This window comes from Neofelis nebulosa, chromosome 17 (genome assembly GCF_028018385.1).
Source record: "Neofelis nebulosa isolate mNeoNeb1 chromosome 17, mNeoNeb1.pri, whole genome shotgun sequence".
Classification (NCBI taxonomy): Eukaryota; Metazoa; Chordata; class Mammalia; order Carnivora; family Felidae; genus Neofelis; species Neofelis nebulosa.
Genome location: NC_080798.1, coordinates 42,135,754 through 42,150,613, shown reverse-complemented (window position 1 = coordinate 42,150,613; position 14,860 = coordinate 42,135,754). Strand labels below are relative to the sequence as shown.

Sequence of the window (14,860 nt, the reverse complement as noted above, 5' to 3'; positions counted from 1 at the left end):
AAGAGGACATCTCAGCTAGGATTGGCCACATTTCCAGTGCTGTGTATAGTGCCTGCTGTATAGTACAGCTCTAGGAGGTGAGATCCAGCAGTTAGCAGGGTATTAGAGTCCCTGCCTTCACAGACTTGACATTCTAGTTGGGGAAAGAAACAATAGAAAACAAAGCAATATGGCCTATGATTTGGGGTGGGTCTGTTTTCTGTGTCACTCTACCCACCATTCACTAAGCTCTAAGCCCCTGGGACTCTGCCTCTGTATCAGGTGCTGGCTAAGACCACATGATGAAGGACTGAAGCTCATCAGCCCCTTACTATCTGTGATAGACAGAGTGACAGCCCAGTGGTGTCCCTGTCCTAGTCCCCGGGACCTTAAGTGAGAAAAGGGCCTTGGAAGATGTAATTAAGGCTAAAGACTGTGAGAGGGGGGAGATTATTCTGGATTATCCAGGATGGCCCAATCTAATCACACGACTATTTAAAGCAGAACACTTCTCCTGGGTGCAGAGGACCAGAGAGCTGGCATCGTGGAAAAGACAGGGTATGTATTGCTGGCTTTCGTGATGGAGGACGAAGCCATGAGCCAAAGAACATGGTGGCCTCCGTAAACTGGCAAAAGCGAGGAGACAGAATTTCCCTTAGAGCTACCAGAAAGGAATGCGGCCTGACTTTAGCCCACTGAGACTCACGTTGGACTTCTGACCTACAGAACTATAAGATAATAAATGTGTGTTTTAAGCCACTAAATTTGTGATAATTTGTTATGGCAGCAATAGAAAACTAATACAGTAGCTTTGGGATTAAGTGATGAATAATTCACCTCCCTGAGATTCAGAAATCAGTTATATCTACCTCATGGGATTTTTCAGTGGATAAAAAATGAGAGAACAGCCGTAAAGCACTTAGTCCAGTGCCCAGCCCATCATAAGTGCTCGCTTACTGTCCGCTGAAGCTACAGGTACTGCTGTAGTTTCTTAAAGTGGTCGGCCTGGAGCAGGGACACCATCAATGTCTGCTGGATGAACGCCGAGTGGACCTTCCATGACACCGTCGTTGGCTTCTTAGCGATCATCTGCTCTGTTCTTTTCCAGGGTGTGGAACCCAGGGGGATTTGAGTGGTACACAGTCAAACATGTTTTACGTGAGTAGTTATGCATTTTAATGTGTGCTGGGAAAATAGGGCTGGATAATCAGATCTGTTATTCACAGATAAAGGACAATAAAATCGAGCCTCTTTCTAAAAAGTGTTGGGGGTGGGCTGGGTGTGGCTCTGAGGCAGATTCAGCTCTCTACTCCCTGCCCAGCGCCCCTGCTCACTTACTGCGCTGTTTTGAGTTGGGGCCGGCCGTTTGGGTTCTTTAGGAACCAATACTCAATCTTCAGGCATGGAAAGCTTTTCAGTTGGATCTCACTCATGTTAGAGAATTAAAGAACATCCTTGGCTCAGCCTCAGCCCAGCCTTACTTATCTGGTCTCCAACCAAGAAATAGGAAATGTGCACTCAGGACCTTTGTATTAGGCTGAACTCTTTTTGGTTGTTCAAGACTAAAATCTCTCTAGAGCCAGCAGAGGCAGAGGGATATTTGTTGGCTTATGGGTGACAAGGTAGGATTGGACAACCAAACCATAGGAAGGACAAAGATGGAGCTAGGCTTTGGGCACTACGTATGTCAGGGGCTCTGCCATTTCTCTGTTCCTCTCTCAGCTCCGCTTTCTCCTGTGAATGGTTTCCCACTGCTGCTGGTTTTCATGACTTAGTCTCTTTTCTTCTGTCACCAGATAGCAGAGAGAATTTGGCTCTGATTTCCAGTTCCAGTGTGGAAAAAAAGTCCCAGAGAGGGACTGTGATTGGTTGGCCTTGGGTTGAATGTTCAACCATGGACCGGTTTTATTGGTCAGACTTGGTTTGAATGTCTAACTCTGGACCAATCAACTGTTTCCAATGGAGATGGGATGGGGCTGAGGCCAAGGAAGAGCATGGCTGCCTTCTCTGAAGCCACAGGATGCTGTTGTGCAGAGAAGGTGGTGGTCGGATGTGGTAGTCCCACCTAGGTAGAGGCAACTTCTGGACCACCTTGTGGACCTGCCAAGCTTGCTTGCATAGCTCAGACTTCTGCTTTCATATGTACTTGTCTTTTTTAATCTCAAGAATATTTCTAACTCCTCTAAACCTCAGTTCCCCCATCTATAAAAGAGGAAATTTTGATACTTATTTTGTAAGAGGTTATATGGATTGTGGGAAATAACAGGTGAAAATATCTAGTGCACAATAGGGGATCAAGAAATTTTTGCTTCTTTTCTTTCCCAAGTGGCCAATTTTTCTCCTGGATTTTTGCTTAAGAAGCAGATTTCTCTGCTCATGATTGAAATCCTTCTCTTATTATTTCCTCCTGTTGATTGGAAAGAAGCAAAACTAGTTCCCTGCTATAATTACTTCTAAGACTGGTTTTAAAACATACTGGGTTAATGATAATTGGAGAACACCTAGGACATCAAAAAAATATGTAGGTCACACTAATAGTGACTGCTGAAGTTCCTGAAATAAACATGATGGAAACTGTCTAGGGAAATGAACATTATACAAACTGCTGAACGGAATTTGGAGGGGATGGTGAAGGGAGGAATCTGTATCTTCTGGGGAAAGTGCCTCAGGAGGCTGGCCTCTGACCATGGGTCTCAAGCACTGAAGGGCTTGTATGTGGTCCGGAGTGGAGGTCTGTATTCAGAAGGGTCTCTGGTCTGGTGTCTTGCAGGATATCTAGGCGAAGGCCTTCAACACTTGATGGACTTGTGCAGACTGGTCAGGCTGAGTAATAATGATATGAAGAAAGGTCTTTGAGAATGGAAGAAACTCCTCTTTCAAGGAGATGAGAGTTTGGGAAACTTTGGGGTCACATAGACACTACATGCTGGGGAAATAATCAGATCGTCTTTAAAGTAGGCTTTAAAAAAGGCAAGGTAATGGGTTTAGAGTGCTAAGACAGAAAAGAGGTCATGAAAGAGCTGGGTAGGGAGGGAAGCACTAAAGAGAGAGCCCATTCCTTCACCCCGCACATTCCTCTGTCCCTTCATCTGTCAACCATCCATTCATCGATCCTCTTGTCCACCCGGCTTACCTCCTCCATAATTCGCTTCTATTGGTCTAAGGTGAGGAAAGGGTTAACTAGTCCATGCTGGAGAAATGGAAATGAATTGGACAGGGCCTTTTCTACTTCGCCCAGTTCACAATCAGATATTTTGCACAATATGCAGTGGAGAAAAGACCATACTTAAATAAGAAAACAAGGAAAAATATTTAGAATACACAGCACATACTAGAAAACCTGATCCATCAACTCAATTACCTTTGCTTAATTTTTTCTTTTCCATGAGCTTTGCTCTACAAATAGTGTTTGATTTTTCTGGGGAAGTTTGCCAGATTTACCTTGAATTGGGGAGTTCAGAACAGTTATTCTCCCTGAAGTATTGCTTCCCTGCTACTTCCTTACCCTTCAAAAAATACTGCATCTGGACCTGCTAAAAAAGACTAAGACCCGGCCAGGCTGGTCCTGACTCACCATTGATGAGAGGTGACGTGAGTAAATGGATAAATGCTTGCCTGGGACTTTGGAGCCTGGGCTTTGAGTCCTTACACTGTCTCTTTGAGCAGTCACTTTCTCTCTCTGTGCTGGGCTATACCGTTCTCAGCTTCGCCCATCCTGAGATTCTTCCCCTTGGTGTCTCTGTTTTCCTTGGCCTTGTGTTGATACCTATGGAGCATCAATCTCCACACCCCTCCCTCCAGGAGACAGAGTTTTGCGTGGTAGATAAGTCGGCAAATATTTGAATGAGTTGCTTCATGCTACTTCCTTATAAAATATATGTCCCTTTGCTGCCCACATAAAAGGCCAGTGGTACCCAGCATGCTTAGAGGACACCAAATCTAGCTGAGAACAGAAGGAAAAGCCATATGGCCCTTTAAAAGCATCTAAGTGTTCCTACAGTATGCCAACCTTGGTATGAGGCCCTGGCCTCTACTGACCGGGTAAGACCCAGTCCTGCCCTTGAGGAACACACATTCTACCACGGAGTCGGGCACAAGTACCAATGCTGTGGAAGAGGCTCCATGGAAATGCATCCAGATGCAGGAGACAGAGCAGGGAAGGGCTCCCAGCTGAGACACCGTTAAGCAGGAGTTTGAGACATGGCTAGTAAGATCAGTACAAGGAAATAGGGAAGTGTGGACTCTGCACAGAGGAAGATAGGAAAACTATGGAGTGGAGGTTTTCTTTGCAGGTAGGTGGGTGCTGTTGGCCTTTGGGGCTCAAATGAAGACCTAGCAGTCAAGTGCCAATTTCATAAAGGCCTTGAACATGAAGCGAAGGGACTTCAGTTTTGTCTTGAATGTAAAGAGATTTTGAGGGGTTTTAAGAAGGGGATGCGATGGTGTCTTAGTTTGGGTTCCCCTGAAAGCAGAGCCTAAGATGACCTGGAGGCATGTGGTTTGTTGGGAAGGCGAACCCAGGAACCAGAAGGAGTGTGGAAAAGGGATGCGGGGAAGGAAGAATGCAGAAACCACGCGTGCGATTGAGCCGGTAACCACAATGGGCAAGGCAGACCTCAACCTTGCCGGGGCTCTTGTAAAGAACCACGTAGGGGTGCTGGGGTTGATTAGTCGGTTGGGCGTCTGACTTCGGCTCAGGTCATGATCTCACGGTTCGTGGGTTCGAGCCCCTCGTTGGGCTCTGTGCTGACAGCTAGGAGCCTGGAACCTGCTTCACATTCTGTGTCTCCCCGTCTCTCGGCCCCTCCCCTGCCCACACTCTCTCTCTCTCTCTCTCTCTCTCTCACACACACACACACACACAAATAAATAGTTAAAAATATCTTAAAAAAAAAAAAAAAGAACCATGTAGAATTTCTTCAGTTGTTCTACTGAAGAATGGGAGCCGGGGGCCTCGATGCGCTGATTGCCATCCTCCATTGGTTGAAGGTTGCCCTCAGTGGCAATGGTTCTTTGCGCTTCAGGCTGCTTACACAGAAATAGGTCTGTCTGCATTTCGTGCCCAGCCCTCACTGTGTCTGTCAGAGCACTCCCCCCTTGTGGCCACGCGGAGCAGATCACCATAGACCCCAAAGGACCGTGCCTGATCTTCCTCTGCCTCACCTCTGCCTTTTGCGGTACTCTTTTTTAGAGTCAAATGAGTTTTAGTTGACGATGGGTTCCACTAGTTTTGCAACTTCAGAGCAAGCCCAGAGGTAAGAAAACAGTGCACTTGGGGCGCCTGGGTGGCTCAGTCGGTTGAGTGTCCAACTTTGGCTCAGGTCATGATCTCACACTTTGTGGGTTCGAGCCCCACATCAGGCTCTGTACTGACTGCTTGCTCAGAGCCTGGAGCCTGCTTCAGATTCTGTGTCTCCTTTTCTCTCTGCCCCTCCCCCGCTCACGCTTTGTCTCACTCTGTTTCTCAAAAATGAATAAATGTAAGAAAAAAAAACAGTACACTTGAGTTGGGATATTGAATCTGTGCATGAGACTGTGCATCATAGCTACCCTTAACTCAGGTGAGCTTCAGGGATGGGGGATATCTACTATGTACATGGTGTGATCTGCTTTTTAGAACGTCACTTTGGTCTCAGTAAGGAGTATGGATTGGAGGGAGAAAGACTGGCAGTAGCAGACATATTTTATGGGAGAAAATTCTGTAGTAGTTACCTCAAGTTCAGTCAAAGCCATGTGACTTGAATGTTGTCAGTGTTGAGTTTCTTCTCTAGGAGAAACCCTGGGGAAATGGTGGGAGTGGTTCCCTGCAAGGGGAGTATTGACAACTTGAATGTTGTCAGTGTTGAGTTTCTTCTCTAGGAGAAACCCTGGGGAAATGGTGGGAGTGGTTCCCTGCAAGGGGAGTATTGAAGGTGAGGAGGCAAAGTTATCCTGGTCTATATTAAAGGTTATTTGTTGTCTCTCAACTCACTGGGTCTTGAAACTTTTATCCCTGGAGGTGATCAGCAGAAAGATAAATGGTCAGATACCAAGGAGACACTTGAAGTTTTGACCATTCCCCATTTCCAGAACCCCTAGAAGGCAGGTAAATATTTATGGACCTAGGGCAACTCCCAGTTATAGAATTGAAACTTTTATCTTATTGCAGTGGTTCAATTCAGGCACTCACCTTGTTGGGGAGAAATTAAAGATTAAATCAGAGTTTTCAAATATCCTGTGGGGTATATTGCTATAAATGCAGAACACCCATATCAGATGCCTTTGGTCCAGAAAAAGAAAGGTTACATTATTTTTTTTTCCTTGTGGAGAAATAACATTTAGATCATACAGAGCTTTGGCTTTTCCTTTTCCAGGGTCTACCATGTAATTGGGGTAATTCTTATCTTTCTTTTATATTTTCTACCTGCTGCTTGGAGGAAAAAGCTCGTCTCTTCTTTGAAAAGTATCTTTCCTTTGACTTCAGGGCAGAGATTTCTTGCCATGCTCCGCACCCACCCCCCCGCCCCCAAATGCTAGGAAACTTAGGACACAGCAGGGTCTGCAGAGCAATCACTAAATGTATGCTTCTCACTGGAAGCTCTTGGGCCATGACTATGGAGTTGACCTCTGTGGGAACTGAAGAGAGTTTAGTCCTAGTCCTGCAACTAGGTTGTAAAAGGATCTACAATTATAGGTGTGCTGCCCGAGTTATCAGTTGCATGTAACTAATGCCTGTCTGTCTTCAGTGCCTCTATCAGAGCACTTCATCCGTGTAGACCTGCAGAGTATATGGCCACAGATGCCTAAGGACCATGACCTTTCTTCTGCCTATTCTCTCCCTTATTTTTTTTTTTAGAGTCCTATGAGCTTTAGTTAGTCTTTTCCCTATGGACAGCCAGTTGAATCTCCTTAGAGAAACAGTTCCAGCACATTAGTTTCTGTTCATGGAATATAGCCATCAAGGAAGGCTTCCTTTCAATGGTCTTTTCATAGGATTCTATATTTTGCACTGTAGTAGGTGCTCAATAAACATTTGCGAAATGAACAAATGAATGAAAGAGCAAATGAATGGGCTAAAACAAGGTGCTAGGTGCTGGAGAGGAAGGCACTAAAATATTAATGGCAGTTAGGACCAGCGACATCATTAATGAGGCACAGCGCAAAATGAAAATTCATGGCTCCTTATTAGTAAATTATTAAGAGATTCAGAACGGCAACAGCAGAGCGTTAAATCAAGCACAGGACCCTTCTCAACATGAAGCCCTTTGTGACTGCACAGGTTGACTATCCATTCAACTGGTCTTGATGGTGATTATCTTTGAGGAGTGGGATAATGGAGTAACATATTCCATATGTAGAAAGATCTCTATAATAAACGCTGGAGAGCGTGCGGAGAAACAGGAACCCTCTTGCACTGTTGGTGGGAATGCAGACTGCTGCAGCTGCCCTGGAAAACCGTGTGGAGGTTCCTCAAAACATTAAAATTAGATCTACCCTATGACCCTGCAATAGCACTGCTAGGAATTTACCCAAGGGATACAGGAGTCCTGATGCATAGGGGCACTTGGACCCCAATGTTTATAGCAACACTTTCAACAATAGCCAAATTATGGAAAAAGTCCAAATGTCCATCAACTGACATGGATAAAGAAGATGTGGTTTATATATACAATGGAATACTACTTGGTAATGAGAAAGAATGAAATCTGGCCATTTGTAGCAACATGGATGGAACTGGAGGGTATTATGCTAAGTGAAATAAGTCATACATAGAAAGACACATACCATATGTTTTCACTCATATGTGGGTCTTGAGAAACTTAACAGAAGACCATGGGGGAGGGGAAGGGGAAAAAAAGAGAGAGAGAGAGAGACAAACCATAAGAGACTCTTAAATACTAAGAACAAACTGAGGATTGATGGGGGGGGTGGGGGAGAGGGGAAAGTGGGTGATGGGCATTGAGGAGGGCACCTGTTGGGATGAGCACTGGGTGTTGTATGGAAACCAATTTGACAATAAATTATATTAAAAAAATAATGATCTACATATGCCTATCCATACAGGAAGATACCTTAAAACAAAACAAAACAAAACAAAACAAAACAAAACAAAACAAAACACCCCCCAAAAAGAAACAGGAAAGAGAGTTACTCTAAAACAAAGCCTATAGAATTAAGAGCAGCTATGTGTACTCTGGACCATGAAGCAAGAGATCTGGATTCTCATCTGGATTCTCTTACCTCATGGCCCTTGATCAGTCTTGTCTACTATTTCTCGACTGCCCCTCACTCCCTGCAGCACAATTACTGGAATGGCAAGGAAGAGGTCGGAGGCTGCCTCCTGCCCCGTTGTTCTTGGATGCTAAGATTATCAACAAGAAAACGCACCTTGAGAGTTGCTTGGGCACAAAGGTTAGAAAGCTGTGTGAGGACAAGATCTGCCAAGATTTCCTCCGAATTGCCCTTGGAAACGTTCCTGGCCAGGCTGCCAGGACCATAACCCTCTCCACGAAAATAGTTCCTTGCCAGAAGCTGCTGGTCTCCAGAGAGATGAATGCTTTGTGCGGTTGGAAGTCAGCATAGCAGAAGAGGACGCGCCCGGCAGCCGCCGCCTGTCATTCCAGCGGCACGGTGGCCGGGGAGGGGTGATCCGGGACGTGCGGCCCCGTTTCCGTACAGCAATTGCATGAAGACTACAAACATCTGAGCTGATTGTACTCACTTACACACAGCAATGAATCATCCTATGATGAGAGGCCTGAAATATGCTGGGATGAAATTAACGTCAGTTGAAACAGAAAATGGATTCTAGCCCCGAAACAACGAGCTTCAGGAGTCAGGTCCAGAGCGCCTGGGGCCCACTGCTGCTATTCTTAGTGGCAAAAATGCCCGTATTGCTTTTTCTATTTTTATTTTCTTAAAAAGCTTCTTTTCAGCCCTTCCTGTGGGGGCACCTTCTAATCAGAATTTGTCTGCTTTGGGTTTCTTCTTGACTCCTTAGATCTCTGGGGGAAAAAAAATAAGAAAAAGGAAACTAGCACAAACCTTTAAAGTCTAAAGGAAAGGAAAAGTGAGGAATGTATAAAAAAAAAAAGAAAGAAAGAAAGAAAGAAAGAAAGAAAGAAAGAAAGAAAGAAAGAAAGAAAAAAAAAATTGAAGTTCGGACTTCTCCTAAATGCTGGATGAAGTGACATTTCACACCTGAGGTAATATATTTTTGGGAGCAATATAGTTTTGGAGCATTCATCAGTGCTCCCAGCCTTTCCTTTCCTGCTGTGTCTCCTGGCATCCATTTCCCTGCTGGCTTTTGTATTTAAAACATGCAGGCCCTGCAGGAAGCAGAGGAACTCACACCCGGCCATAGATTTGAGAGAATTCATGGTGACCCCCGAGAAGGGATTCCTGTTCTAGAATTGGAAGGGCCAGGAGGCCAGACGTGGTAGGGATGTGGTGTGGACAGAGATGCTGATGGGTCTCTGAGAAAAGTCTCGGGTCTCCATGCAAGCGGGGGCTCTCACACCTGTCTGCCTTGGGCCTGGGCCCAGTGTCCTTCCAGTGCTGATGGCTGGCCACCAACCACCACTGTCTGGAGAGCCCTTGCCCACATGGCCTGGCTACTTGATAGGTCACCTTGGGCTACTGGAGCCAGGCCAGTGTCCATCCAGATTCCTCTGGGCAAGGACACCAGCTTCAGGAGCCCCAAAGACCTGGGGGCTCCAGGAAGCTCTAATTCCTGTCTAAACTTGGATTTCCTCAGATGCTAAATCCGGATGGTACCACATACTCAATGGGAGTAGAGACCAGATTAAATCCTTAAGCTGATAAAGCTCCCAGCTCTGCGCTCAGCATGTGGACCTTGCCTTCTTCAGGCCCCAGCATAGCTTGGGACTAAATCCTCGTAAGAAACGATGAGGTCCAGAACCAGAAGCTTTTGGAGGTTATAATAACATTTTATATGAGAAATAGGCTCTGGAAATGTGAAAACCCGTCCTCTAGAAGGAGGGCAGTGCCACAGTAAGTGGCGTACGGACCAGTCCCCACGTGGTGTTTAGGGGATAAACCATGTGAGTTCCAGCCCACAGCTGATCCTGTGGCAAATCACACACCTTAGCCTCTCTGTGACTCACTTTCCTTGTCATTTCTTGGTTCATTCCTGATGGTAATGCTGATGATGGGGTTTTGGAGTGGTGGGGGTCCAGAGCTGATGGCCAAGAAAGAATTCTTGAAATGTCTTTGGTGCAAAAAAGGTGATTTATTAAAGCACAGGGACAGGATCCTTGGGCAGAAAGAGCTGCCCTGGGGTTGTGAAGAGTGGCTCCATATATACTATGGACTTGGGGGAGGCAAAGTCAAAGGGAGGCCTCCAGAGGGACTTTGATAGGCTCAAGAAGACTCCTCTGTCACTTGAGGCCTTGCTATTGTCTGGCTAAGGTTGTTTGCCCTCGAGTAAGGCATTACCATTAGGACGGTAGGGGGTTCCTGGAGAAATGGTATACTCTGAATTTGCCTCAAGTATTTGTCAATGGGCTGCAGGTTATAAGGAAATTTAATTTGTTTACCATTTTCTTCTTGCCTTACATCCCCATGTCACGAGGGGGTGGAGGGTGATGTTGGGGCTCCAGGAAACTGAGTCTGTGGGTTTCTGGAGATTAGGCTATTGATAAGATTGCTTCTTGTAATTTACAGACTTGAGTCTCCATCAGTTAACCATTCATTTTCCCCTTTCTTTCATTCTTGGGCGGCCAGGAGAGCCTGAGGGTGGGGGGTTTTTGTGGGCCTCGGCTTCTTATGCTCCCTCATCACTATCACTTACCTTATAGGGTTGTTGTGAGGGTTGGTAAGTCAACACACATGGCGTACTTAAGGCAGCGCCGGGAACACAGGAAGTGTCACTGTTGTCCTAATCACATCATCTGCCTGTGCCTCTTCGTCTTCATTTGGCCTGTGGATCTACCTAGGCTGTCCGGGGGTCAAGGGTTGAGTCTTCCCTCCAGCCTCTGTAAAGAAGAGGACTTTCTCTGGGCCTGAGTCGGCTCCAGGGCCCACTGTCGAGGCCTCGGCCTCTTTCAGACCTCGGTTTCCCTGTCTCTCCGTGACCTCTTCCTTCAGCTTGGAGAGTTCCTTGAGATGGATTTCAAAAGCCGATCCTGAAATGAAAATTCAAATAGGAGTGGTGATTTGGGAAGTGATTCCAGGAAAATGGCGGAAAGAGTGGGGGTCTGGGGGGGGATGTGAGGGAGGGACAAGCGAGGCAGGAAAGGCTGTGTGATCAAGCGAGTTACCACTTTGGGCATCTGCGCCTCATCCTTTGGGGAACTCGGGTCATCAGTGCTGAACATACACCTCCAGGGCAAGTCTACACGAGGGGCCAGAGAGTTGGGGTATTTATATACCAAGTGTCACCAGTCATTTTTCTGGGCCGCTGTGGTATCAACTCATCATCACTCCCAGCTTCCTCTAGGTGTTGGCCGAGCTTTTGTCTTTGCAGAGAGAGGCAGGTGTATGCGGGAAATGGCTTTCAGCCTGTAGACATGGGCGGCTGGAGGGCATGGGAGGGGGGCATCCACGGCACCTGCTGTGAGCCCTCACTGCTAACGGACAACTTCTGTGTTTCATGATTCCAGCTATGGGGTGTGGGAGGGGAGAAACAGTAAGGAGTACTTGGAGAATAAAGGAGGGGTGGGTAGGAAAAGCTTGAGGGAAGGAGAGAAGGTCAGGGGAGAGAAGAAGAACGGGAATGAATATACGAGTCTGGGAGGGCCGTGTCGTCTCTGCTCATCCTTGGTCCCATTGGCTCTGGCCGGGAGGGAGGGACCAGAGGAGTTCCTCTGGGGCTGAAGGAGGGGCGTGATCATCTGAATGGCCTCCTGACTCTTCCTTTTAGACATCTTTGCTATAATTTCCTGTGAGCTCTGATAATAACAGTGGGTTTGTTCTGACAACTTGAGGAGAAGGGAGGTGGAAGCAGGTGGTCTTAGTCCTGTGCCTGCTTTTCCTAGCATCTGCATCCTGAGCTTCCACGGAGTTCCTCCCTGCCCACGAGGTGTGGTGATGAAAACTCACATCAATCCAGATGAAGCCCTGGGGACAATGGCTAGTCCAGACCCATTGTTTCACCTTATAACAGGCCTCATCTTGGCTGTGTTGTCACCATGAGAGAAGTCACATGTGGCTGTGCTGTTTTCTCTCTCCTTTGCAAAGAAATGGAAGACGAGGTAACAGCTTCCATTTGCCGCAGGGTAAATTTCAGCTAAGAATGGCAGAATATTTCGGCCAAACTCCACTGGAAGAAAAATGAATCAAGATGTAACACTCTGGAAGCAGAAGCGTTTTGAAGGATTCTTGGAAGGGGCTCTTCTACAACAAAGGTGTTCAAATGTAAATGAGCACACGGGTCAGCTGGTGATCCTGCTAAGGTGCAGATTCTGATGTGGCCAGTCTTAGATGCAGCAAGGGAGTCGGACATTTCTAATAAACTCCAAGGTAGTGCCCATGCTGCCGCTCCAAAGACTGAGTAGCAAGGGCCTCACCTGTAGCTTTAGACATAACTGGATTCTGATTCGAGCTCTGCTTCTTTCTAGCTGGAGGAAGTTGGGCAAGTTACTTGTGTGCATTTCATTTCTTGGGCATTGAGAATGTGGAGCAAAATTCTTAGCCCTCAGGGTTTCTGTGAGTTTGTGCCAGTGACCACACGTGTGACATTCTACACCATAATTACATTGTCATCCTCTCATCCGACATTCGTTCCCTTCTTCCTGTGGTCACCTCTCCACCCTGGCCAGTGATATCTGCCAAGTGCAGTGAATATCCAGGAGGGTACTGATTGCAGCCTAGCCTGGGGCACGGGTCATCCTGTAACTTTGATAAAAAGCAGACTTTTAGGGGGCTCTTGTGCAGGCTGTGATTGTCCCTGTGGGCAAGAAGGCAAGTGTGGCTGCATTTAAGAAACAGGAAAGTGATCAAGTGGAGATCTGGTCATCTCCCCCTCCACCCGCCCCCTGCCCCTTGTCCTGCTCAGGCGACATCCTCTGGAACCCATTTCCTGTCTCTCACCTGACTGCTGATTCTGTACCTGGTCCCATACCCCATGCCTACTGACTCACTTAGTTTACGACACTCCCGGGCTTAAGTTGCAAGGATCGCTTATCCTCCAGAGGCTCTAACTCAAGCAACAACCTTCTTTCTGTCAATCCTCTCATTTTCTGGGAAATGAGCACTACCCTCTCTTTGTCTCAGTTTCCCCATCTGTACAATGCTAGTGTACTTCAAGCAAGACCTACATACATAATAGCTCTTTCCCCATCAATAGCTATGGCAGTTTTGTTTTGTTTTGTTTTGTTTTGTTCTCTGAACTACTTTCATCAGTTTTCCTTGTTCTTCATCCCTGACAGTGAAGATCCTGGTTCTTGCTCCAGATCCTGCCTCACTTCCAGGTCCTATAGATGCAGAATTGCCATATTCACATAAAATGGTGACCCTTGGAGTTGTGCAGTGCACAGCCTACACAGATGTATTTTGAAACCTAGCTTGAACTTACTGCTCCAAAACACGGTACCCCATGCTCTAGGTTCCAAATGCAGCCCTCACTTACTCCCAGATCCTATCCCCTGCCCCCCTACCTCCCCCGTATGGACTAAGCTCCTGGCTTTCCCTCAACCTAGAGACTTGAGCTGCAGAGTAAACCTGGGGGAGGCTGGGCTAAAGAGGTAGGGTGCAATTTTCGTGTGCATTAAGCCCAGTGACAAAACCAGCACTCAGTACTGTAACCTTTCTTGGGCCCCACACCTCAGGCTTAATGTTAGGACTCAGTATTTTCGTAAATATTAGGATTTGATGCTCTTCAGAAAGCTGTCTTACTCAGCCTAGAAATACCATCTTGAATGAACTTATTTTGGTCACTAGATAAGCTCTGGTTGTTGTATTTGCCTGTGTTGTATCCATAGCAAGGGTGCAAACAGCAGTGAGGCTTCCATTAGCCACAGTGCCTAATGTCAGGTCCCCTTGATGGAGTTCACTTCTGTAGCTGTGCTTCAAGGACACTTTTCATATTTTGATGTTCATGTTTCAGTATTCACATTTCAATGTCGTTGTTTTTGCCAGCAAGGAGTACAACAAGATCACCCATTTTATTATTTGCTTTTCCTCCTCTTCTTCCTCTTCATCTTCCTCCTCTTTCTCTTCTTCCTCCTCCTCCTCCTCTTCTTGTTTTTATTTTAGAGAGAGAGAGAGAGTGGGAGTGGGCAAGAGGGGCCGAGGGAGAGAGAATCTTAAGCACGCTGTATGCTCAGCATGGAGCCTCATGTGGGGCGATCCCACAACCCTGGGTCATGACCTGAGCCGAAATCGAGAGTTGGGCGCTCAACCGACTGAGCTACCCAGGTGCCCCAGTCACTGGTGTCATTTCATGCTGGAGCCACATAAGTGACAAATGACAAATTCGCCACATTTAGTATAAGAAACAGCAATGTACGAATCTTTTCAAGCCAAAGGACTATCTTCCTTTCAGCGAATAGGGGAAGAAGAGCTGTGGTCGGGAGTGAAACGCTGAACCACACAGGAGCAATGGCTTCCTGCCGTGTAGAGCTGCAAAAGCAAACACGGGGCTAGTGCGGCATGACGCCCTGAAGCCAGCTCGTCCCATCTCCCGATGGCTGTGTGTGCTCCTTCCCCACTCTGCTTTCAGTGACGTCGTGTCAGCGGCTGGAAATTGGCCATGGTGGGAGCACTGCTACATGGACACTGGTCAATGACACAGATGGGGCTTTTCTTCCTGTTAGAGAACAGTTGTTAAATATTTAGTAGCACCGCACCATGAATGGATCACCGCCCCCCCCCGCCCCCCTCCCCCCCCCCCCCCCCCCCCATCCATGGCAGGTCTTACTGATGCATTCTAGAACATCTT

General features: G+C 46.8%; 1 long non-coding RNA gene across 2 annotated transcripts in view; it reads left to right on the top strand.

Moving 5' to 3' along the window:
• LOC131499573 (uncharacterized) overlaps positions 1 to 14,860 on the top strand; it is an 815,236-nt gene that overhangs the window by 347,035 nt on the left and 453,341 nt on the right. The gene's annotated exons all lie outside the window — the stretch shown is intronic.